Source organism: Ambystoma mexicanum, chromosome 11, assembly GCF_040938575.1.
Source record: "Ambystoma mexicanum isolate Mex_15411 chromosome 11, UKY_AmexF1_1, whole genome shotgun sequence".
Classification (NCBI taxonomy): domain Eukaryota; kingdom Metazoa; phylum Chordata; class Amphibia; order Caudata; family Ambystomatidae; genus Ambystoma; species Ambystoma mexicanum.
Window position 1 is genome coordinate 709,454,380 of NC_090934.1, and position 26,590 is coordinate 709,480,969.

General features: G+C 43.3%; 1 protein-coding gene across 1 annotated transcript in view; it reads left to right on the plus strand.

Annotated features, from left to right (window-relative positions):
- The first annotated feature begins 13,754 nt into the window (after window positions 1-13,754).
- HIPK3 (homeodomain interacting protein kinase 3) overlaps window positions 13,755-26,590 on the plus strand; it is a 754,208-nt gene continuing 741,372 nt past the window's right edge. The window contains exon 1 of the mRNA XM_069623579.1: window positions 13,755-14,225. The gene's annotated coding sequence lies outside the window, so the exon portion shown is untranslated. The remainder of the gene's footprint in view (window positions 14,226-26,590) is intronic.

Genomic DNA, 26,590 nt, shown 5'->3' on the forward strand with positions numbered 1-26,590 from the left:
TACTACTCACAATTCCACCACGCTCAGATCACCCACACTCTCTCTCTCTCTCTTCTGCCTTAATACACACTATCTTCTTTCCTCCCCTCTTTGCCCTTCCATATCTATATTTCTCTCGCTCTTTCTAACTCTCTCTTCCGAGTCCCCCTCTTTCTCTCAGACTCAACTACTGCAATTGGTGCCACTCACACACAACACCTTAACTGCACTCTCTCCACCGACACAATCTCTGCAACACTTCACACAACTGTCCACGCTCCACTGCCTGTACTTTTGATCCTGCAACTCTGCCCGGGTCCTCACCCAAACACATTTCATTCTTGCTATGGCTGATGGGGCTTTTGTAGCCCAGTGGATTCTGTGACAGCGCTCTCCAGGGCTCCCACAGGTTGTTAGTCACCTACTGTCTGCGGCCAATCTAATCTTTTCTTTCCAATAGGAGGTTGGGCTGATGCATGAGGGCCTTCCACCAAATGCAGACCAACAGCTTATCCTACAGCGCAGGGGCCCTCTTATGCTTGCAGGATGTACACCGGTCACAGCCCATAGAGGAACACAGCGAGTTTGCTGTGACGCATTCTGCGTCAACATGCTTCAATTTACACCACCGCATGACAGGAGCCATGTCAGCCAGATTTAACAGGACAGCAGAAGAAATTCAGCCCACTAACAGCAAGACTCCAGAAAGTCGGCAGCAGGGACCAACAAAACTGCAGCAGGACCACCTCAAGAGCAGAGCACCAGCACAGGAAACACCAGAAGCCAATATAACCCAGCAAAACCCCTTACGTATAAGGTAGCAAGGGTCAAGCGGGTGCACTCAATTTACAATTAGGCCAGTGCACGTCATGGCCGTACCTCCATGCACTGGGGCATGTCCGCGACTCGCCCACCCAGTCAGGCCACTGTGAAACAGTAAGGCGTTGAGGAAAAAAAAACAGCACCCTAGCACAAAACACTTGCGCCTCATAATTATGCTAATATTTTGTTTTAGAATCCTTGCAGAGGCACAGGCCTCTGCCTGCACCCCCTAGAGGACAAACAAATCACTGTAATTGCCCGTAGAGGTGGCCGCACACACCGGAAGGCCTCCCCACGCAAGGAGAAACAGCAGAGACCAGGGCAAACTGGAATGAGAGCAGAGGTTGAAGGCAGCCCCTCCCACTTCCCTTGTAAAAACGACAGAGGGTCCCATCCACAGACCCCATACACCACCGTCCGGGCTTCTAGTGACTCTCCATTCCAGGCTAGGTGAATTCGGAGACCGCCCGGGCCGACCGCTCAGCAACAAAAGATGATGCTCAACCAGGCTCCCTGCTCAGCAAAAAGGCTGAGACGAAGATCCCAACCTCGAGGCAGCCACGAGCCCTGCAAGGATTGCAGAGGGAATGAGAACTTACAAGTGCCCCTCGAAGCCCAGCAGGTAGAGGAAACGACAGAGCAGCAGTGGGCCAGCCACCTACCCAAGTTGCTGACTGATAGGCAGGAAATAAAAAACGAACATGTTGTAGGGGTCGGGGGAATATTGTACTCTCTGGGGAGGGATGAAGCAGGTATGGGTGGCAGTAAAAAGATGGAATGGAATGGATATCTGAGATGGATGTCAGGGGCCTTGCAAGTAAAATCTGGGATGAGAAAAAGGGATGTGGAGGTAATGCACATGAGATTCCAAAAGGGTCTACAAGCGCTGCCCCTTTTTGCTCTTCACTGCATCCCTCCAGCAGGAAAATGCCCATGTTTGACAGGAAGATCTTCCCTGCCTGTTAAGGTTTCCAGGGTGGTTTTCTTTTCTGGAATGGCAATTGACTGTATATCTGCGCTCTGATTGACCATAATGAGCGCCAGGTAGCAATTTGTCTTTTCCTGGTCCTCCAGTTCGGGTCTTCTCTGGAGCCACACAGTGTCTTCTGGGCTGGGTATTTCTGCAAGGAGCAGAGAAGTAACCAGGCCAGAAGGGGGGCTGCAAGACATTGGAGTTGAGACAAAGGTACCAATATTTTCACACCTCAATACTATCTTACAGGAGATTCGAGAGACCACACCTCTGGGGTAGGATCAGCTCTGGAACCAGCCCTGGTAGACCGCCTAGCCCAGGTTGGGCAGGACATCTGCTCCCATGTGACATGGTCAAGTCCCTTACTCTGTCATACCGCCCATGCAAGATGTTGATTGGGGCCATCAGGGTTGGGAAAAATCAGACTACCCATATTTAAACTACTTTAGAGGGTGCAGGGCTGGGCTCAGATTGAGCTGAAGTGATCACAACAATCACTTTTGGCCTGTCTTGGGAACCACACAAAGGGATGGTCAAAAAGAAAACGGCCGTGTTCAGGAATTTCTGGCCACTAATGCTGTAAAACGGCTACAACCATTGGTGAAGCCAAAACTAGATGTGGCTGCCACCATTCTCCACCACAGCACACTTTCAGGGTGACAGTCATCCTGGGACTAAAAATGGGCGCTTATAAAGCACAGCTGCCTTGGCAGCACAGGGCCTACTAAGAAAGCACATCAGAAAAAGGGTTGCAGAGACACAGAGACTTCAGTAGAAGTCTAAGTGATCACATAAATGACTTCAAAGACCTACAGAAGCCAGCAGAGAAAAAGTAAAAACGTTGGGGTCTCATAAAATAGTACAAGTGAACAACCAAAAATTGAATTCCTGCTAAATAAACCTGATCTTGTCTGATGCTTACATTTGCAGAGAAAGTTAATTAAAATGAGCACACACGCAGCTAAGCGGGTGGGATGGGTCAAACAGTGGTTCAGAGACCAGTACAATAGCCAATTCCCCCAGATACATTAGCAGTAATTGTATTTGTCTGGCGTGTCACATCACGTATCTGCATTTTAAGCTTATTGGGAAATGTTCTATATCTGTGTTTTGTGTATTTTAACAGTTTGTTAGATATGTGTTTGCAAGTTTTATGACTACTGTAAAACGGTCATGATCCCAGCACAGGAATACAGATTCCATTTAGAAACATTAAGGAGGCAAGGAACTTCAGGTCTATCAGTAGGTCAACAGTGGCTTCAGGCTTGGCGCAAGAGACATTTGCCTCACTCTTAGCATTGTGCTCACAGGCTAATTACACTTAAATTTCCTTCCTTACCGTCAACATGGCCGCTGCCACGTCCATGGATAACTCACAGTGCATTGTACGCCTGTTGCATAGGGAGCCAATTAAGCCCCGCCTCTGCCGAAGCTCTCGCTTCGCGCCTTCTCCACTGACAGCGGGTAACGCTTCCTGACAGAACCTGTCAACAGAAGAAAACAAGTCAAAAGATATTAATTTCCACAGCAGAATAGCAGTAGAATTGTAAAGACTTACCGAACCAAAGTTTTTTCCAAGTATTTTCCTCAGTCCGCTGTTATATTTGTAGTCTCTGCATCTTCTGTCAGAAGTTCCGTCGCAGCTGCAGCATTTGTTCTCGCAGCAACTTTGGTCCGCGGTCGCAGTGTATTCATCCTTAAGTTTTCCTCAGCAGTCTCTGCATCGTCTGACGGTATTTTCTTCAACAGTTTCTCCGAAGACCTGCAAAACAAAAGGTATTTTAATTAATTAATTTTTAAAAGTTATATATGTGCTTACCTGAAGTCTCAGCCAGACTTTTCTTCGCTTGTTTCTTACCGCACTTGTTTCTGAAGGCAGCTATTACTTTTTTAATGAATTGACGTAAATTAATGTTTCCTCAAAACGAGTATAGCTGCAGTCATACCACAGCATCAGCCCCTTGTTAGGGAAACACAAACCTGCAGAAATTAAAAGAAATTCTAGCGAGAGATCTCTCCAATGTAGGGACCACTCAGAATCTGATGAACTGTATAGAATAGTTATTTTCACAAAAAGACTTGCCCAAGATACCTCTAGAAGTTTTGGACATTGTTCAGTTAAGAATCTTTCGACACCACAACCCCTTCAGGTTAAAAGTTACCTAACCAAGCCGCCCCTGTACAATACAGGAGGGAGAGCTCCACGGAGCACAGGTGAGAAGGGAGGGTTTATTCAAAAAGGTACACGGTATCACAGTCTCAGTTTGTGAATGGGAATTACAATAGTGGTTTTGTTATAATTGTTGTTTCCACAGAATCAGTGCCCAGATAACAGGTCCTCAGCTGAAAAGGCATTACGCTCCCACATAGACTTAAGGTAAGCGTTTCAAAAACTAACACACAAAAGTCAATTGACATTATTACACCTGGAAATTAGCAGGTATGTACAGTTTTTTATTTTATTGGTTATATGAAAAAAAAACATTTCGCATTTATATAGCGCTACAAACCCTCAGGTATCTGAGCGCTGCTTATTATTACCCACATGTGTGGTGCTCATTTATCGACCTCGGAAGGATGAAAGGCTGACTTTGGCCCTGCCGGGATTTGAACCTGCATTAGCGGGCTCTGCACAGATGTTCAAGCGAGTGCTCTACTTGCTATGCTATCGGACCGGCATATGGTTAATCAAAAAACCTTTAACCTTTACAGAAGAAGAACAAGAAATGTTTTACCAAAACAAACACAACAAACCAATATATACAAATTCATCAATCACAATTAATTCACTAAACAATAAAAGTTACATGTTCATACTAAAATATTCCCAACCTTTAAAATGTTTAAAGTATAAGAATTGACATATTTAACTTCATAAAACATGATATCACTTTACAATCTTCATACAAACTAGTTATGCTATGCTACCTCTTCTAGATGAAGGCTATTTATAAAACCAACCACTGCTAAAACCATTACGGTAGCGCGACCTGCTAGACAAGCATTTCAAAATTCCTTCGCCTTTGCTTAATAATGTATATTAACATCAATAAAAGGTTTTTAAAAACATTAGTCTCTTTTCATAAAGTGCAGAGCAAACCGATATCAAATGTTTCAGGATTTCCAGAGTTCTTTTCCCCACAAAATCTACAGAACGCAGCATCTCTGGAAATTCTGCCATATTTTACCAGTATTTCCTTAGTCAAATGCAAATTCCATTTCAATTTCAGAAAATATCTTCTTATTTATGGTACCAGCATTCCAAGCTTTAAATACTCCATATTTAAATGGCTTAAAGATTCATATACATGAAGACCCTCCAGAGTACACTGCCAATCGTGCTTATATAGAAACAACTTAAACTTATCAGGATTGTTCATCAGGTCCAAGTCCATCATTCCTATTTCACCCAGAAGATTAGTACAAAATACAGTAAACTCTCAAAATTACTATCTTTTTTGCCTTAGCCGGAATATATGAATCATAAAATAAAGATTCTAGCAATGGGCATATCATTTTGCAATAACATATTAAAAATCTCCAATTACCTCTATTCTCAAGAGAGATCAAGCCAAGCTCATATTGAATTACTATGATAGGTACTGAATTTTACAAGTATTTAAATACGAACATTTGGTCCAGGATCATCGAATCTCTTTCCTTTTGTCTATTTGACTTTAAGATCTCTGCATTATGGCTGGTGGGGTTAAGGAGATGGCAGTGTGTTGGCTATATATAACGTCCAAATTGGCTTCTAGTCGGGATGTCGGTGTGGAAAGTCCTACCTGATGGACACCATACCTCTGAAAACACCAACCATGCATTCAGTTCTGTCATGGCATGTCAATTTCTCTTCCATTCAATGGACACTCAACCACCCATTGAAATTATCTCTTTTCACGTGCCCTGCTGACTCAAAGGCTGATAAGCAAGTTCTCTGCTGTTGAACCATGCCCCACCGTCCAACCTCTTGGTCCCATCTTTAAACAACTGAAAAGAATCAAATACCTGAACAGTATCCACTTACAATTGTTCGGTATCTCAGAAGTAATTGTGCTCTACCATCGGTGTCTCGGATTTTGCCAAAGTTATCACATCTCCGCAACTCGATGGGCTCCTGCAATACGTATGAGGATACACAGCTTGCCAAACTTATTCTCCCAATGCCATCTAGATCTCTAATCTTGGCACTAAGCTCAGTAATATCCCTTTGTAATGCCATACTGCATCTAATGCATTCCTACACTACAAAGCAGGATATTGTGAGCCATTTAACTTTGCATCTGCATACAGCAGTGCACACAAACTAGAAACCCTGTACATTCTTGGCAGTCCCAGGTGAACTGCACCTATTACTAAGTACTTACAATGTTCGACAAAGGTTTGACAGCATTTGGTTCTTTAATATATTGTTGCCTTTACCTTTTAGCTTATGCCAGGACCATTTCTCCTACTGTTAAATTTGTGTTTTATATATGCATGTATTACTTCTATTGCTTCAATTGCGTACATAATTTAAAACTACAACAGAACTTACAATTGTGGTCTGCAATGTGGTGCAGCATAGTTACTAATGTGGTACTGCTGTATTGGAGTGCTAATGCAATGCGATATGAGGCATTGCAATACATTTTTTTGTTGCAACTTCTGGTCAACTAGCGGTTTCATCTCTTCATACAACGGTGCACGTGCAATGGAATTCCCAAGCATCCTTAATTCACATGTTCACTCATCACACAAATCCTCTTGCACCTAAGTGCTCAGCTTATTATGTACATACCACAAGATCTCTGATTTCACTACATCACTCACCCATATGTCATCTGCCTTCTTATGCCCTTAAATACACAACTTCAAACTACACATATTCACAAACATACAAACGTACAACACATAGCTATGTCGCTTAAACACAAGTCATCTCTAAGGCGGAGTCCTGTGCAAACTAAATGATTAATGTTATTACATCATTTTCAATGTTTAACTTGGTTTACAGCATTTGTCTAATTTTCGTTCTGCTGACTTCACTGCTACCCAAGGCAATGACCTGTTCTTTTGTTGCTAAATGCTAGATGTTAATTTCTGGTGTTGCTTTTATAGCTCCCATAACACAAATAGATAAAATGTGAAGCTCTTATTCCCCGATTGGATAAGTTCACAGTGCCCATCAGAAGTCTCTTTCTACTTTTACTACATTCAGCATCCTGTCCTCTCTTCTCCCTCTTTTTATACTATCCCTGTAAAGGAAGGAAGGAACTATCTAGTCACCAACTTTTCAGAGACTGCTACAATAAATGGCTTCACTCGCAATATCCTGGCAGCTTAGCCCGAGTTATCACTCCAACTGACTTACTACCACTTACTTCCATTCCCCTTTATGCTTAGCAGACCTAGCAGACTTTCAAACTGAGGTATAAGGGGATGGCAAAACGTCCATGTCATAAAGCAGCTAACCCCAGGGAAAAGGAACCACAACCCTGCCAGGATTGGTCCAGGCACTCCTTGATAGATCGCAATGTTCCTCAACTTAATCTCATGGAATGTCAGCGGTCTAAACAACCCAATCAAAAGACAAAACAATCCTCACCCATAGCAAGAAATTAAAAGATGACACTCGCCTCTCAGAAGCGGAAGCTCTGGAATACAAAAAAAAAAAAAAAAAAAGAAGACCCTTTGATCACAGTCTTATTTCTCGAGCCTCAGGTAAAAAGGAGAGGTTATAATCCTTATTAAAACATCTATAAAAGCATACATCATTCTCTCTGAATCAGATTCTGAGGGAAGATGGATATGTTGTTCTTTGTTAATAAACCGTAACAAATACCACCTAATGAACATTTACGCTCCGACCCAAAGTGATCCATCCTTTTGGAACTCCATCAGTAAAAAGTCAGAATCCCTTGCAGGTGACAATCTCATAACTGGAGGAGACTGGAACCTCCCAATCGATACTTTGTTAGACAGGAAATCAAATATAAGATTTTCAGGCGGGAAAGCTCAGAGGTCGCGGTTAAAAATGGTTGCGAAACTCCACCTTATTGACATTTGGAGATTATGGAACCCTCCCGAGTTGGACTACACATTCTACTCCAACACTCGCCAATCATACTCTAGAATGGATTACTTCCTAACAGGCTCCTGTGTCAGAAATAAAATAGTAGACACTAAAATAGGACCGATTGTCTTATCTGACCATGCACCCATCTTAATTGTTTTAGATATTAACCACATCGACAACCATAATAAAAGATATCGTCTAAACACAGCTCTTCTTATAGATACAAATTTCACACAAAAAATTACTGAATTCTGTAAGGAATTTCTCTCACTCAACCGCCCTGACAAACTAATATGGAAGTAACGTGGGACACCTTCAAGCGACCTTAAGAGGGGAAATCATCAGTAGAGTAGCCCTAAGAAAATGTTTTACAAATTGGAGAAAGAAGTGCAGGATTCCCTCTAAACTATCAAACAGCTAGATAACTCAGATGCTACTGTAAGGAGGCATGGTATCAGACAGTAAGCCAGACACAAGCGATCACAGTTCAAGGGTGTTTATTGAACTTCAATTGGGTTTGAAAACCTAAATCTAAAGACAGTAATGCAGTCATAGTGGTGTCTTTTCCAAATGAAAGGGCCAATATCAATAAACCTAGTGCCAATCCTTACTTCTAAAAAACAAATAGTATGTGAAAAGTGTTCAAGAAATAATGTCAGGATATTCAAGCCGTTGGCTCACCTTCCTCATGTTTTTCGGCACGGGACAAGGCGGCACACTCAAGCTTAGCATAGTCTCTGGCTACTCTAGCACGAGGGTGCAGTTCAAAAGTCTCTTTGCCATTCAAAGTCCCTTTTCCAGAGGGCCTGATGCAAAAAGACAAACAACAAAGTCCCTTTCTCCTTAGAGTTTCACATGCACAAATTCTCAGTTGATTTTCTGTTCACCCCAGTTCCCCCTCCGCCGTGTTCACATCCACTTTAACACAAAGCTTTCAATTGATCGCCCTCTGCTGGGCTTGGACCAACTTTATCAACTTTGCCACAAGTGTTCTTTACTGTGTCATCAAAGTCTTTCGATCGTGCTCAGGGTTTTGCTTGACCCGTCGCTGGACCACTTTGATTCACAATTCTCTACAACTCTTTCCCTTTTCCGCAAGATACCTTACAGAGACCTTGGATTGAGCACCCACGTGGTTCCCTGATCACTCTGTCAAAAGGAATCGTATCTGCGTTTCAAAGTTCAATCACTCATCAGCAGTTCAACTTTACTTATTGTTTGAAATACATGTGATAAAAGACATGTTTGTTCCAGCACTCGCCATACAATGTTGCCTCTGGCAACCTTGGCTTCAACACACACCGGTCTTGTATTGGTCTCCCCAACACACCTGCTGTGTTGTTTTCACTGACGCTGCTTTGTTCTTGGAGCCAAGGACAGTACCACAGCGGGTAATTCTCCCTGCCTTCATTCTTGACGCAGGAGGACTCCGGGTATCTCCGACACACAATGCAGGATTCTTCAGCCTGTTTTCCTGGTCTTACGTTTTCCAATCTCGAGGGCTCATGAAAGCAGCGGTTCCTTGTCGAAAAGGTCGAGGGAACTTCCTTCCTTGAAATCTCATTCTGTTTCGCCACCTTTCTCCTCTTGTTAAACTGCCATCATGGAACTGCTGTTTCCTTGTGTGCTTTGCATTGCTCAGAGTGTGCTCTCATGCTACGCCTTTTATCCGTGTGGGGAAGCTTAATGGAAGACAGGTGTGTGCGATGGTCAGTAATAGCCTCACTTTGCCTGATCATTGTATTGAAACATGTCAGGCTGTCCATGAGAAAGTGTTTGTGTTGTAAAGGGGGGGGTGGAGTTCCTAAATATCATAGTTGGTAGGATGGGGTAAAGGTGTTATAAGACAGGGGATACCGTGTCTCACCATCCGGTATCCCACTACCCGAAGACCCCTCATCCAGGTGATCCCCCCCGTACTGGTCCACCCCCAGGAACTGGATCCAAAAGTGATGGCTGTGTCCTGCCCAACTGGATGACAGATCCCCGGGGACTAGCGGGTGAGACACCTTCTGGAGTCTCACACTACCCTTAAAAATCTTATGAAATCTAAATTTGAATTCAATAAAGAATCTAGCACAGCAGCTAACATAACGTTAGCCAATATTAGGGCAAAATCCCATGGGGGTTCAAACAAAGCAGGAACATTTCTGGCTAGCTACCTGAAAGGCAAACAAGAGAAATCAAAAATTGAATCGATCATAAATATTCGGCAAAGCAACTCAGACTCGGAAACCGCTAAGGTCTTTGCAGAGCACTACCATACGCGATATACTTCTGAAAACTCCATGAACCCCCAAATCCAAGCAGAAGTAAAGTTATTCTTTGAGAAAATTCATAATAAGTACCTAATAAAAATCTCCCGGCGTTCCTAGATGGTTCAATCACTATGCCAGAAATAACATACGCCATCTCCTCTATGAAAAAAAAGGAAATCACTCTGTCCAGATGGACTTCCTATAGAATTTTACTAATAATCTATCTCCTAATCTAAGGTAATACAACCACTTTGCTCTATACACCTACCCTCTGGGACGTTCTGGGAAGCAAACATTATTGTACTACCCAAAAACAAGGACCCCGCAGAACCCAGACGTTACAGACCCATCTTGTTAATCATCATTGACTGCAACATCTTTGCTAAAATCCTTGCTGTTAGAGAAACTTCTCCCACTCGAGATAAAAAACGACCAAGTGGGTTTTTATTAAGGGTAGGCATGCCTACGCTAACATTAGACTGGTCACTGATATTCTCTCGATTGCTAACGTTACCATTGAACCAAGGCTGCTAATGGCATTAGACGCAGAGAAAGCTTTCGATCGCCTAGTGTGGGATTTCATGTTTAAAAGCATTAAGCTGGCACAGTATTGGTGACTCCTTCACCAAACTTATCGCATGCCTGTACAACTCCCCTAAAGCCTCCATAACAGTTAACAACACCATCTCCCCAATATTCCCCCTTAACAGAGGCACTAGGCAAGGCTGTCCGCTCTCCCCATTTCTTTACATCCTTGCTCTAGAACCTTTACTAGAACTAATTAGAAACGACACAACTATCACAGGAATTAAAATCCACAATGCTTACATCAAGCTTGCAGCCAATGCAGATGATGTCATCCCTTTTCTCTTCAACCCCAATAGCTCAGTTAGGAAAACTTTGGGTCACATTGAAAACTACAGCAAAGTCTCAGGGTACAAACTTAAAGAGAAAACTGAGATCCTCCCTATAACTGTCTCTTGCATCAAACGCGACCTTGATGACCTAGGACTTATATTATGTATGGTTTCCAATAATGGTTACATCTATGTCAATGTTATGTCCGGATCCCGATAGCTGTCCACCATTTGTGTCGCAAAAGCGGGTGAAAACACACGATTTTGTTTTTGTCTGGTGAGATCCCATTGAAATGAATGGGCGTGCAGGAGGCTTGGCGGGCGAGTCATCTCTTTACAAGGCGGGTTACACCCGCCAAAAGCTTGTGAGTTGAGAGCTATGTGTCCGAGTTGATAATTGCTGGGGGCACCCAGCTGACACTGAGTGGCAGGGGGCACTCAGTCACCCGGTAGTCATTGACGGTTGTTTAGTACACTTTACGTTTCGCACAGGTACTTATGATTCTGACCACTCCAGGATAGGATTCATGATATCTAATTTGGTTCGTAATGCCTGCCCTAGCTTGGGCCACCCGCTGGTGACTTCCTCCAATTCTATATTGCAGGACTGCAGGGCCTTTCTTGCTTTAGTGGTATTTACGGCCTGCAAATCCCTTTTGAACTTACGACAAGGATCCACTGATGTAATGTCGTATGTAACTTTGTTACAACTAACGGCCTCAGAAGCAGGATGGCCGGAGGAGGCTCAATACACCATTTTCAGGTGCGGCCTGAATGAAGAGATCAATGATGAACTAGCACAAATCAAGTTGGAAATCAAGTCACATTAAATATCTCGGGCTAGAATTTACTCCCAATATCGATACAACAATCACTAGGACCGAAAGCTCCATATTGGAAAAGCTAAAAAAAAAAAAATATATATATATATCTCTCTATCCCATTTAGCAATACATTTTTTTAAAGAGGCCAACTTCATTCTCTCAAAATTCCTTTGGAAAGAGAAGCAGTCTTAAATTTCCTTGAAAAAACTACAAGCAGCTAAAAATCAAGCGAGGGGCAAATTCCCAAACTTCTTGGTGTACCATAACACTTTAATCCTCACACAAATAAACCAGATTGCGTACCATCCGTCACAAGACGGAAGGGATCCATCCAAATGGCTAGAATATGAGGAAGCCTTATCACATCAATTTCCACTAATCAGCAGATTCAGCATGACTAGCCAGAAAAACATACTCTCATCCCTAGCGTCTGCCGTCAAAATTCTGAAAGGATCCAATGTAGCATCTGAAATAACACAGGTAGATTCCCAAATGGTCTACTTTGGAACAACCCTGCACTATTAACTAATAAACAAACCCTACATTGGAATTCCTGGATAGATAGGAAAATCTTTATTGTGCATCAAATATGGGCTGGTGAATCTCCTCTGAGCTTTGTAGAACTTCAGGACAAATATGATCTCCCTCAGACTGAATTTAGGAATGATCTGAGGCTCTGTAAAATAATCTCAAAATACAAAACAAACACAGACAGCACTCTGTTGGGGTACAGACACCCTTGCATGGACTAGCTCACTTAACAAGGCCAGTTTTTTTAACAAAAGAAATACTCTCTCGAACAGTCACAATTACCTGAATCCGGAAGTGACTAGAAAATGAGACTACTAAATATTAGGCAAATCTCCCTACTAGATACTCTTCTAGTTGCAGCCATTCAAAGTATGACCGCCACATGGAAAAACAAAAACCCACCAACCCATCGAGTCTGGTGGTACTCCATCTGCCCATCTCACTGCTTAGAAAAAGCAATATGTAGAGGCATCTTCAAAACTATTAAGTTAGAAATCTGGAACCCCTCGGAGAAGTACCTATGCAAGCCCCCCACCCCGTTTCACATTCAAGTGCACATTCCCAGAAGTCTGCAAACCTACATAATTAAGAACCAGCAGAAATTCCTTCCAGAGACCCTTTCACCGATGCATCGAATACAACTCTCTCAAATTCAATCTAGGCTGACACCATTCCTGACTGGGCTCTCCCGAACCCACTCGAAACTCCCAAATGCTGCTCCCCTTGGCACATCAGCCACACTTCAGAAGAATCCTTTCAAAGTCAGTAAGGAAGGGGGAGGAAGGATAGCTCAGGGGCAACCAGTTTGTCTTGGAAGCAAGACAACGCAGCGCAACACACGCGTTATAAAAGAACAATTATAATAATAATTAATTAGAATTATAACCACTCAGTAGTTCAATTAAGGTGAGTTCCCTTCTCCTTCCTTCCTGTACACTCTTACTTTAGCTCCTTCTTCACATCTATTTCCTTCTCTTCGCTTGTTTTCAGAAGCAACATTACAATCCATTGTACCCTCCTTTTTCACTGGTGCTCACCCACACAGATAAACAATTCCTCTAATGCTTTTGTAACAAATAATTCAGTTTTCTTCATTAAAGAGTGTATATTATTCTTACTATCACCATTCAACTGAATCCGTCATAGCTCAATTAATGTCAACGACTTCTTCTCGTAATCATTTAATGCATGGTATTCATATGTTGAGGCTCCTCCTGCGTACCTATAGCCCTGTCCCTTACATATGTTTTATATACTTCTCATCTTGTCATTTAATTTGTGACCTTCCCCTTTTCCTGTGAGGGCTATGCCACTAGAGTTGTAATGACTATACTGGTGTTATCACCGTTAAAACTCAATAAAACGTTTTGAAAACAAAAAGGTGGATATGTACGAGGCAGTGAATAGCTCTTCTCGCAGCCTGCCCCCTGGTGACATCACTCAATTCATATCACAATGGCGGCTGAAGCAATAGCAGGTCGCTTACAGCACATAATCCTGGACATTATCGAGTCAGGGCCAGGCAATGCGATGTTTTATTGCGAGTCAGAGAGCAGCCTAGACGTGGCTTTCAGAACCCCAGGACACTGCAGAGAACAGGCTGCCGAATCAGTCGGGTATTTTCATTTCGCGTGCAGAGGCTCCGCCAGCGTCTAGGGACTTTCCAAAAGTTGGCCTGAAACCAAACAACCTCGGACATTTATATCATTGGCCTATTTTGGCCTTAAAATGGGCAGGCAGGTAGCGTTGCAGAAGTCCGACGCTTGAATGCTACCAAGACAGGCGTGGACAATGGACATCAGCGCTACGTTATGCAGTAGGCGGCAGCCATCTTTGTAAAGGTGAACTAAAGTTGAACCCATTCAACCAGTTCGTACTCGGGCCCCGCAAACAAGACGCATGCTGCCACGGCGACAAAAACAGGTAAAAAGTAACGGTTTAGTATTACTTCTTCATTGCAATTAACTGTTACCGCCACAATTCTCATCTAGTGATGAGAAATCACTCGCTTCCTCTTTGCAGCCATATGGTTTCACCTCCGCAGTCTCCCGTCGCTTTCTTGGAAATTCCTGCCTTTTTTCCCCGCAGTACAGGTACTTTCCAATACGTAGTTATTGACGTCTCTGTCGGTCTGGCCATGGCGCGGTTGTCCGTTTTTAATGTCTACGATTTTGACACCCTGCTAGGAAAAATCTTTTTTGTTGTGCTTTGAGCTCCTTCAGCGAAGCGGGTGGACGAACTACTTGGAATCGAACACACCTCACACAGTCTTGTCAGTTGTTCGTGCATATTTACACACATCATCTAATGTGTGTGATCGCTGTTTACTTCTTGTTTTCACAAAAAATAAAGACATGTGAAGCTGCAAACCTTGTTACAATTTACCCCAAGCCTCGATTTAATTTTCTGTCTAATTAATTACAAACACCCACAATCTATTCCAAGGATATGTTTACCATTGTGCAATATTAAATCTAAAATGTATGATTAGATTATGTATGGTTTCCAATAATGGTTACATCTATGTCAATATTATGTCCGGATCCCGATAGCTGTCAACCATTTGTGTCGCAAAGGTGGGTGAAAACACACGATTTTGTTTTTGTCTGGTGAGATCCCATTGAAATGAATGGGCGTGCAGGAGGCTTGGCGGGCGAGTCATCTCTTTACAAGGCGGGTTACACCCGCCAAAAGCTTGTGATTTGAGAGCTATGTGTCCGAGTTGATAATTGCTGGGGGCACCCAGCCGACACTGAGTGGCAGGGGGCACTCTGTCAGCCCGTAGTCATTGATGGTTGTTTAGTACACTTTACGTTTCGCACAGGTACTAATGATTCCGACCACTCCAGGATAGGATTCATGATATCTAATTTGGTTGGTACTAATGCCCTAGCTTGGGCCACCCGCTGGTGACTTCCGCCAATCCTATATTGCAGGACTACAGGGCCTTTCTTGCTTTAGTGGTATTTACGGCATGCGAATCCCTTTTGAACTTACGACAAGGATCCGCTGATGTAATGTCGTATGTAACTTTGTTTCAACGAACGGCCTCAGAAGCCGGATGGCCGGAGGAGGCTCAATACACCATTTTCAGGTGCGGCCTGAATGCATAGCTCTCAACTCACCCGCTTTTGGCGGGTGTCACCCGCCTTGCAAAGGGCTGACTCACCCGCTAAGTCTCCTGCACGCCCATTCATTTCAATGGGCGTCTCACCCGCCAGAAACAAAATCGGGTGATTTCACCCGCCTTTGCGAGACAAATGGTTGAGAGCTATGCCTGAATGAAGAGATCAAGGATGAACTAGCACAAACCAATCGTCTGGAAACATTAGCTGCTCTAATTTCTTTAGCCCTTCAAATTGAATATCGGCTGGCGGAAAGGAGATCCGAATGAAAGAGGAATACGGGAACCCTTTTACACCTCCAGGAACTTCACATCCTGCTCTCCCTGCCCAAGAAACATCTAGGGAAGAACCTATACAAATAGGTTCTGCTAGAGGACACCTTTCCTCTGAAGAACGCAAGAGGAGGAGAGATAAGGGATTATATATGTACTGTGGATCAGGCAGTTCCTTACACAGAAACTGTCCAGAAGTACCACCTCAGCGTTCGAGAAACAATCAACCCTGGTTTTAAGAGGGATCAGCCACCGGGGTCAAGAGAAAATTCCCTCAATCTCACTTCCGGCTTGCACTACCAAAGCCTACGCCAGATTTATGGTAGTAGACATTCAACTCATGATCAAGCAAAAGGTCATAGAGACCTTAGCCCTCATAGACTCGAGCTGCTGGTAATTTTGTTGACACACTTTGGGCAGAGAAGGAAAGAATTGCACTACAAACAAGACCAGAAAACCAAGCTGTGGAAGGTGTAGACGGTACATCCCTATGTTCCGGTCCTATCACTCACACCACAGAATTCCTGGAAATGACGATGTTTAATCATCATGAAACGGTACGCTTTGATGTCATCCAGGCTGTGCATTCTTTGATTATCCTGAGTATACCGTGGCTGAGGGAACACAATCCCAGCATCTACTGGACTAAGAATATTCTTCAATATGATTTAGATTATTGCTACCACCAGTGTTTGAAGGAGGATCAAAGAAATCTGGTGTTAACCAAACCTGCACTCCCTAATCCTAGCATTGGAGTAAACTGTATTCCTCAACAACTGAGTGAGTTTTCTGATGTTTTTCAGGATCAGATTCCCAAGGAACACCCACCCATCGTCCTGAGGACTGTTCTATCGATCTAGTCCCTGAGACACTTGTACCCTTTGGTCTTATGTACCCTTTGTCTTTGATTGAGAAGACCGCCCTCAGGGAATACTTAGATTCAAATCTACAGAATGGCCTTATCAGACTTCCTTGTTCCCCAGCAGGAGCTTCTCTGTTCTTCATACCAAAGAAACAGTTGTAAACTTAGGCCCCCTATAGATGACCGTGGTCTCAATAAGGTTACCATCAGGGACAGATATCCGATGCCCCTTATAAAGGACATACTTGAAGCTGTACAAGGATCGTTTATCTTTTCCACATTGTATTTAAGAGGGGCTTACCATATTTTGCGTATAAGAGCCGGGGGACCAATGAACGACAGCCTTCAGGACGCCCATTGGGCATTTTGAATACCAAGTCATGCCCTTTGGGTTGGTCAATGCCCCATCCATTTTTCAACGGTTTATGGACAGATTATTCTTGAACATGCTTTTCCACTCTGTGATTGCCTACCTTGATGGCATCCTGGTTTTTTCCACTCCCTGTCAGCTTCATCATACTCCCCTCTGTGAGGTTATACTCCTACTACAAGACCACCATCTACTAGTTAAGCTGGAAACATGTCTATTTGCGGTCTCCTCTGTACCCTATTTGGGGTTGATTCTTTCAGATCAAGGCATCAAAATGGACCCAAGAAAGGTTTCGGCTGTTCTCAAGTGGCTAACTCCCACCTCAGGGAAGGACATCCGACGGTTTCTTGGACTATTAAATTTATATTGCAAATTCATTCCAGGATTCTCTGAGCTGGTGCTACCCATCGCTAAACTTCTGAAAAAAGATATACCTTTCCACTGGGACTCCTTTACTGAGACAACTTTTCAACATCTTAATGCTCCCATACTGGGACAACTCAACCAAGATATCCATGGAATCAATGTTTCACAGAAACAAGTTTGTCTTTGTAGTATCCTCCTTCTTACAGGAAGACAAGGAAGCCAGTATTCATATTCCATCTTTTCAATACAACAACCAGATGGGTCCTTGCCTCAAGAAGGACGTGTTATTATATCATCATGGTCATCTTGTGATACCCGAATCCTCTCTAAAGCAACAAATCCTTACTTGGTGTCATGAAGATATGTCGGCAGGCCATAAAGGGGTCACAGCTACTCTAGATCTCTTAGTACAGCATTTCTGGTGGTCGAGTGTGCGAAAGGATGTTAGGGTTTATCTCCTTTCTTGTTTGATCTGCTCACAACGCAAGTATAGAACTATAGGTTATTTGGAAAAAACGCCAGACTGACATGCCGATGGAGTCTTTTTTCTATGGATTTCATGGTGGACCTGCCTCCCTCACGGGGGTGTACCGCGATTATGGTCACAATTGATTCTTTCACCAATCGTGCTAATTTCATACCCCTACCTGGTATACCTACTGCAGCGGAAATGGCCAAAGTTTTTCTCCAATATGTATTCAAACTACATGGACTCCCTGAAAATATAATTTCGGAACGAGGCTCTCAATATTCTTCAGCGTTCTGGGGAGCTCTGTGCAAACTATTGGGCATAAAGAGAGCCTTGTCTTCTGGCTAACACCCCCAGACCAATGGGCAGACCGAGAGATTTAATTCCACCATGGAACAGTACCACTGGCGTTTCATCAACGCTCAACAGGATAATTGGGTTGATCTCCTACCCTCAGCTGAGTTTTCATATAACAACTCTGTCCATTCTTCCACTGGTATGAACCCCTTTTAATGCACCTATTTTCCTCATTTATTTATTTTACGGTTTTATAATTAAAACCCTTTACTAATATCCAAGTGAAAAAAGACAACGGCCAATTCCAGGCATGTGAATTGAATACATAACAATTCATCCAAAAAATGTAGGAGGAAGTTGTAAAACTCATTTTTTTTGGTGTAGCCTTATGATACATACTTTTGAAGATGGTCCAGCAAGGTGAATATTTCCTGTATAAAGTGTATCAAGGATAGTGTCAATGACATTTGCTCTCCATGTAACAAAATAATCCACCATTGTTCAACCCCAATCGACGGGTACTTTTTGACAAAAGATCCCAGGCATTTAGCCCGGTTTTTGACCATTGCTGAACAGAAAAGCACCAGATGTTTCATTGTCTCCTTACAGTTCTGTAGCATACATAGTCTACAATTAAAGCCTAAAGTTCGATCTGTTGGTCTGACTCCTAAGATCTCTGACACACAGACATTGTTTCCGATAGTGTTGATGAGGACATTTTTGAAGATATTTTGGGAGTGAGTTTAGGGATCGAGTTTCTGGCCATTTCTTTCCGTAACCTTTACATTTTGTTCTCTCGTCCTGCGTGTTTATCCAAACTTGATCGCAAAGTTGCCTCTTTGCCTTCATGGGATTAGTAAATATAAGGTCTTTGGATGATTCCAGGCTCTTCAAAATACTTAGACATTTTATTTTCCATTCTACTAGTGTGGCTTCTTTTCCTTCTTTTAGGGCTTCCTGCACCATTTTAAAACCCAATAAGGGGACCTCTGCAACACATTTTCTGTACAGACTCAACGACTTCCAGACAACTGTGGCGTATAGAGATGTTAATCCTAATTCCATTCTGATTGCCTGGATAGGTGTTCCTCTAGGGAGGCCAAGAACAATCTTCCAGAATAATCCCTCCAGTACGGGCCATGTCTTTGCTGGGAGAGAAAAAAGGCTTCAACTCCGTACGTGAGGACAGGCACCACTATCATACGATAGAAAGCCAAGATAGGAGATATCGTAAATTTGCAGAACCTTTTTAGCAGGATCCTTGCCTGGGCGGATACATTCACCACTTTAGTTCTTAAGATAATCAAACTGCGGGCATTGATAGTGCTTGCATTTATGCACATCCCTAGTTATATCATCAAATTCACCTTGAGGATTTTCTCCCCCCTCAAGTGCCAACAGTTTTTTTCGCTTGCTCTTTTTTGGAAAAGCTTCAATTATCAGGACTCTCGATTTTTTTATTTTTTTGCATTTCTCTTCAGCCCGTTATCCTTTACATAAACTGCTAATGCATCCAATTGGCGTTGTAGTCCAATGGGTGTTTGGTCCTGGACCAGATTGTCCACGTAAAGCAATCTGCCCAAGGGTTCTCCTGTGATTTTAGGAGGAAAACATCTTGTAGTATCTAAGGCCTGATGTACATCTGATAGGAATAGATTGAACAATGCAGAAGCTAACGCAAAGCCCTACTTTAAGCCTTTCGATGTCTCTATTGGGTCAGACAGGGTGCCATTGGTGCCAGGTCTGTCTCTCAATGATGTTTCCGTATAGATCTCTTTGGTGGCCTCCAATAGCTCAGCTGGGCATTTGCATTGTTCCAATTTTGTCCATAGCTTTGTTCTGTTCACAGTGTCAAAAGCTTGGGCCAGGTCTATAAAGGCTAGATAGATTTTTGTGTTGGATTACTTTTTTTCCTGCACCCGACCCTTGAGAATATTTATTAGAAAGACATTTAAGGCCGTGCCCACACCTTTCACAAATCTGGCCTGTCTGATGTCATTGATCTTGGTGGCAACGCTCCAGTTTGTAAGCGCCCGCAAAATTAAGGCAGCGAAGATCTTTCCAGCTGCATCAAGTAGCGCTATCGGTCTATAATTAGCGTGCAGCGTTCAGTCCCCTTTTTAAAAAATGGGGACTATTATTGCTTTCTTCCATGACAAGGGCACTTTCTTCACCTTTTTGATGTAGTTCAACAGAATCCAAAGAAAGGAGGCCCACAGCTTGGGATTTTCTTTTAGAGTCACATTCGACATCCCATCAGGTCCTGGTGCCCTCGAGTTGCTAGCCTTGCAAATTAGGTCTAAAATATCTTCTCTGCTGGTGTCAAAGGTCCATCTAGTGGTGCTCCTGGTTGCAGATGTTTGAGAGGGATATTCCTGGTCTTGAAGAAGGGATGCAAACTGTTCACATTGGCGCCCGATGCCAGGGCATTGATAAGCAGGGCTTCTTGAGACGCGTTTGTTCCGTTTATTACCTGCAAAATGTCACCAGTGTTTTTCGCAGCAATGTTCGTTAGCATTTTTTCCAAGTCATTGGGCCTCATTACGAGGTTGGAGGCAGCCATGGAGCTATTAGCTCCATGGCTGCCTCCAAAACCCTTCTGACTCCGCCCTGGTGAATGGAGCAATTACCGGTCCATTCCGAGGTTGGAGGGACCGGTAATTCCCCATTCTCCAGGGCCATTCCCCATTCCCATTTGAGCCCCCATAGGGCTCAATGAGAACGGGGAAGGCGCTAATAACAGTACCGCAAATTGCGGTACCGTTATTAGCTCTAGAGTCCCTTTGCGGGTCCCGTCTTTAACGCCTGCAAAAACCAGACGTTAAGGAAGGACCCGCAAAGGGAACTCGTAGTAGGGAGGAAAGGGATTACCGGCACCGGTGCCCTTACCGGTGCCGGTAATCCCTTATCTCCCATCTCGTAATGAGGCCCATTGTGTAACATCTTGGATTTGTGCATCTTAAGCCAATTGCAGTATTGTTGTTATAATTTCTTGCTCCTTGCGGCTGCAGTTGGACAATGTTCCTTTATTAGGCGCCTGAGATTGGCGTTTAGCGTCTTCCTGATAATCGACAATTTGTCATAGGTGTGTCTTGGGCAAAAGTGGCTCAGTTCACGTGTTTTTCTTTGTTCCATAAAGTCAAGTAGGAGAATGGAATAGTCTGGGTCCATATTTGCTGAATCTGATTCACTTTCTCTGAGTTGTTTGTTAAAACTCTTGACTCTCGCTGGGTTTAGACTAGGGATGTAACGGTATAACGGTATACCGTTAAAGAAACCGTGAACCACTTAATTGAACAATAATAACCGTCACATTGTTTATACCGTTGTGTGTGTGTGTGTGTGTGTGTATGTGCACAAGCGTATACTACCATCAGCCTCCATTGATCTGTGGCATGCAGGTTATCAAGATGGCAACATGTTCATCTTCACCAGTAGCCAGTGGGGAAGCAAAAAGCCTAAATGACCACTTAAGAAAAGCTTTTCAGTTTGCTTTGCCAGTTGCAGCAGGCCTCCACCCCACCCCCTCCTCTCCACACGTGTGTTTGTGTTTGGTGGAAGCAAGGCATTTCAGTGGAAAGTATGTTGAAAAGCCCAATTCTGGCCCTGGGTGCAGGTTTTGTTTGTGATGATAAATCTGTCAATTTATGACCTTTTAGAAAATATTTGTTAAGATCAGTCAGTTAACTCCACCTGCTATACCGCGATAACCCCGATATACCGTCATTTGGAAAGAAGGTTATCGTACCGTCATAAAACGAATACTGTGACACCCCTAGTTTAGACGTAGTAGATTTCTTCCTGGACATACTTCCATTCTCGATGTGTACTTTTCCTTGAGTTCCACATTCAAGCGAGAACATGAACGTTTTAAGATGTTGTGATCGCTTTGTAGAGATTCTATTACCTCCAGATCTTTCACATACTTTTGCATGTTTTTGGAGACAAAGTATGTAATCTAGAATTTTTCCTCCATTGGCGTGTCTCCAGGGAATGTTGGGTGGACAGTCACTTTTTGTAGTCCCATTGAGAATGTCAATATTTCTAATGAGCAGATCTTGTCTCCATCAAAATTGACGAGTTCTTTATTAGAGGTAAAGCAGTGAATATTGAGGTCTCCGCAGATTATTATGTATGGGTCAGACCAACTTTCTCTTGCTCTATCGATAAGGTCTAAGACTGTTGCAGACAAACTGACGGCTTCGGAGGAGGCTGTGTTCCAGTAAAGATTGCAAAGGACCATCTTTTTTTGGTCGATCATATCTTGATCACCAATCTCAATCGTGAGGATTTGTATGTAAGGATTGGCATTATCCACTGAGGATACGTGCCAATTCAATGATAATTCAATGGGCGTTAGGAGAGGAGACCTGACATAGGTCTCCCCTTTAGACCCTTTGTAGCTGGATTAAGGTGGACTGAATAACCCGGTATAAATCGTGTATTTCTAAGCCAGGTTTCTTGCATGCAAATTAGATCGAGATTTCCTCGAGCCAGGAACTTCTGAGAAAACAGATGGGTGAAACCCTGTGTATTCCAACTGCCTATTAGAAGATTCTGCTCTATAATTTTACTTGGTTGTTATGATCATTTGGCATCTAACACTAGAGCCTCTGCCAACCAGTTCCAGTTTTGTTCATCCATTTGTCGTGTCCTGGCGGTTTCCACTTCAACACCTTCAATGTGTTTTGCTAGGAGTGTTGTCATGACAGTTACTGAAAGCTTTTCCTTGCCGATCATATGATTGTTCTTTGAGAGGTTAGGACCTTGTAATTTAGATTGCCTCTCATCTTCACCAACATTGAATCTTTTTTTGACTACACCCAACGTTTGGGTCCCTCTTTTCTGATTTCTTTCTTCTTTTTTGTATTTCCGAGTTGGTTAGCTCTCTGAGGTCGAAGCCCATCCTCAATAGCTGTGGGGCCTTGTTCAACAGTAGCTTTTTAACAAGTTCTGATGGAAGGTGCAAAATAACCATATCCAAGCGTCGTCCTTTAGGGAAATCGATGATTTTGACATCATTAGTTTTGATTGGAATCAATGATGTTAAAGGATGTAATAGTCGGAGAACATTCACTCGGTTCATTATTAAATCATCTTTCATATGTAGCATCCGCTCAAGAAGTAGGTTGGGATCTTGTGGTCTCCCCTTGTTGGAATTGCCACTATGAATCTTCGAGCTATGTGACTGACTTTTGCTAGGGATTTTAGGTGGTATCTGGTCATTACCTCTAAAACAAAGCAGCAACAGATTATAGCATTGAACAAAATGCATCGAAAAAAAAACATTGAATGCTTTTTTTCAATGGTAAAGGGTTTAGTTTACTAAAAATGTGTTTTAAACCATTAAAAAGGGCAGTTGGGGGGATGCTTTTTCTTCTATCCTATGGTTTGTCGATGCTTTGGATGTCGAGGCTATCACTAGGAACCATTTTAGGTTTCAACTGATGTTTCAGATGATGCTGCTTAGTTCTTTTTTCTTCCATAGTCATGACATCTTGAGGGTTTTCTTTCTTTATTTTTGTAAAAAAATGTTTATATGTTATTTATAACGCGCTTAATACCCAGAGGTTTCTAGGCGCGGACCCGGGGATCGAACCTGTGTTGCTCCGTGTCGTCTTGCTTCCAAGGCAAGCACGTTGCCGCAGAGCTATCCTCCCAGTCATTGCCTTGTAAGTCACCTTTTCTCAGCAGTTTGTGGGTGATGGTAACTCTACGACTAACTCTCGCTGAAGACTTCTGTCTTTTGTGTGAACTAGAGTTCTCACTGTAGCGAGGCATGGAGTCTAATTTCTCTGGTTCAGAAATTGTTTCAAAATCACACACCTCACTCTCTCTTGACCAGTTGCCCGTAATCCTTTCACTGGCGTCTATAGCATTTGCTTGACATATTTTACTTTTTGAGGCCTTTGTAGGTGGTGGATGCTCTTCTGCTCTCTTGTGTGTTCCACTAAGGTTTTTATAAGATTTTCTAGTTCTGTTGTTGTCTCGTTCCGTCACACCCTCATCCCTTCCAAGTTCTGGCTACTGCCCTTTGGTAGGCCAGTACATCGAGTGGTTTCATCAGGTATCGTACAAGGCTCAATCAAGTCCTCAAGACACTCTTCCTCTAATTCGGAATTAGTAGGAAAGGAATTGTCATCTTCTCCTTCGATTACAGCCGGTGTATCCTTTTCTCTTTGTGTTAGGAATTCATCATCCGACAAGCTGTAGGTTGTCAGATTCATTAAGTCCTCAGTTGATGCTGTGCTGGGTGCTGGGGATGAGAGACAGGTTGCTGACTCCTCGCTGCTGATGCATATGACTGTGTCATGCATCGCCTTAGCAGAATGTGTTGAGGGTACTTGAGTCCATTCAACCATGTCTTGTAAGGTAGGTAGAGTTAGATTTTTCACAAAGGATTTGCTCTCATTCCATCGGGCTTTATTCAGTAATTTCATATTCTTGGATTTCTTGTGTGTTGTACACGATAGAGTTACATTCCTACCCTTTGTGTTTTTTCCTATAGCTCCTGTTGCTTCGAGCTTTGGTGGCATGGTATTTTTTTTTCTAACCCTTGGACTGTTTTTTTTGTTTTATATGTCGTAGACTTTGATGGTAGCCAAGCCCTCTTTTCTTGACAGTGCGGCAACAGGAGGATGCGTAGAATTTACTGGTTCTTCTGCTAAGTCTTCTGCATTTAAACCTTTTGACTCTCTTTCCCCTGATCCATCGTCCTTTTCAAGAGGGATGATTACTCTTTCAAGTATCTGGTCTAATTGTTGATTGTTTGCCCCGACTTTGTGATTCTTTGTGAATGCAGGATTCATTTAAAAAAAAATTTTTTTTATTGTTTTCACAGTATAGAAATAATGCATTGTAACCAACTAACTCCCCAGAATTGCCCCCCCCCCTTCTCCTGCCCACCCCCATCGCCGGAAGAGTTCTCTTTGTTTCAATTGTTCTCGGCACTGACTATGAGGTAAATATGTCCGTTATTCTAATGTTGTGTGGACACCATTGTTCCATATAGTCCGATTGTAGATATTCCATAACTCCCCCCCCCACTCCTTCATGAAGGAGTCCTTTGTACCCTGCATATTGTTGTGTGTGATCCTTTCCATGGTAATTTGTGACCAGATCTTTTGTAGCCATGAGTATATTTGTGGTGGCTCTTGCTTCTTCCAGCTCTGTGCGATTGTTGCCCAAGCCGCTATGACCAGCCCCATGAAACCTCTCCATTGCGCCTTGCTGTATCTCTTAGCTTGTTGCTCTTTCATTCCACAAAGCCACACTTTCTCCCCCATTTGATCCGCTTCTGGAAACATCTTTTTCATTTCCGAGATCAAGTCGGTCCAGAACCCTTTGACCCCTTGACAGTCCCACCATATGTGCCTCCAGGTGCCAGTTTCTGAGCAGCCCCTCCAGCAGCGGTCAGACGTTTTCGGGTACATGTTGTTGAGCCTTTCCGGTGTGTAATGCCATTGGGTGACTATTTTTATCCACATTTCCCTGGTCTGGACTGCTCGTGTTAGTTTAGGGATGTCTGCCCACAGCGTGTGCCATTGTTGGTTCGCGATTTCTTCCCCCAGTGTTTTTTCCCATCTTTTCATGTAGGCCCACTTTGTTTCCTCTTCCTCTGTATTTATGAATTTATAGAGCGTAGATACGAGCTTTTTATCTCCTGAGTTGGTTAGAAGGTACTTTTCAAATGTGGTCAGTTCCCTGGATGCCGCCTGTGCTATTTCTGGTGGTGTTAACCAATGTCTGAGCTGTTCGTATTTGTATCTGTCTGCCATCGTGAGATTCCACATGGATTTGCATTCTACAAATGATCTTACATCGTTGTCCTGGTACATTTACCCCATTTTTCTGCACCCAGCTCCTTTCCAGTTCTCGAAAGCCCCATGCTCTTATCCCGGAGGGAATTGTGGGTTCCTACATATGGGGGTGAATGGGGCGGTTTCTGTGGTCATGGTGCCCTTCCGTGTCTGTTCGTCCCAGGCATTCAGCGTGGCTCTCATGATCTCGCTAATGCGGAGGTTTGGGTGTCTATGTTGCTTGCATTTCCATAAGACGTCCTCTAGTGGGGTTCTTGCGACCGCCCTGTCCTGGGTCACCCAGATCGTTCTTTGATCATTCCCCAGCCATTCTTTCAGGACCCATAATTGCGCCGTGTGATAGTAGTTTTTGAAATGTGGAAGTGATAGTCCCCCTCTCTCTGACATGCGACATGAGGACTGATCTTGCAACTCTAGGGGGCTTCCTATTCCATTTAAATGATGAGACAGTCTTTGATAGCGCCTTAAAGAAAGAGTTGGGAATTGTTATCGGGAGGGCGTGAAAGTAGTAAAGCAGCTTGGGGAGAGTGTTCATTTTCACCGCTTGGATTCTCCCCCACCATGAGATGTTTAGCGAGCACCATTGTTACAGGTCTTTTTTCACTTTGGCTAGAAGAGGGGGGTAGTTCCGTTTGTATAATGCGTCCACCCTGTGTGTGAGTGTTATGCCCAGATATTTGATATCCTCTTCCGCAATTTTTAGGCCT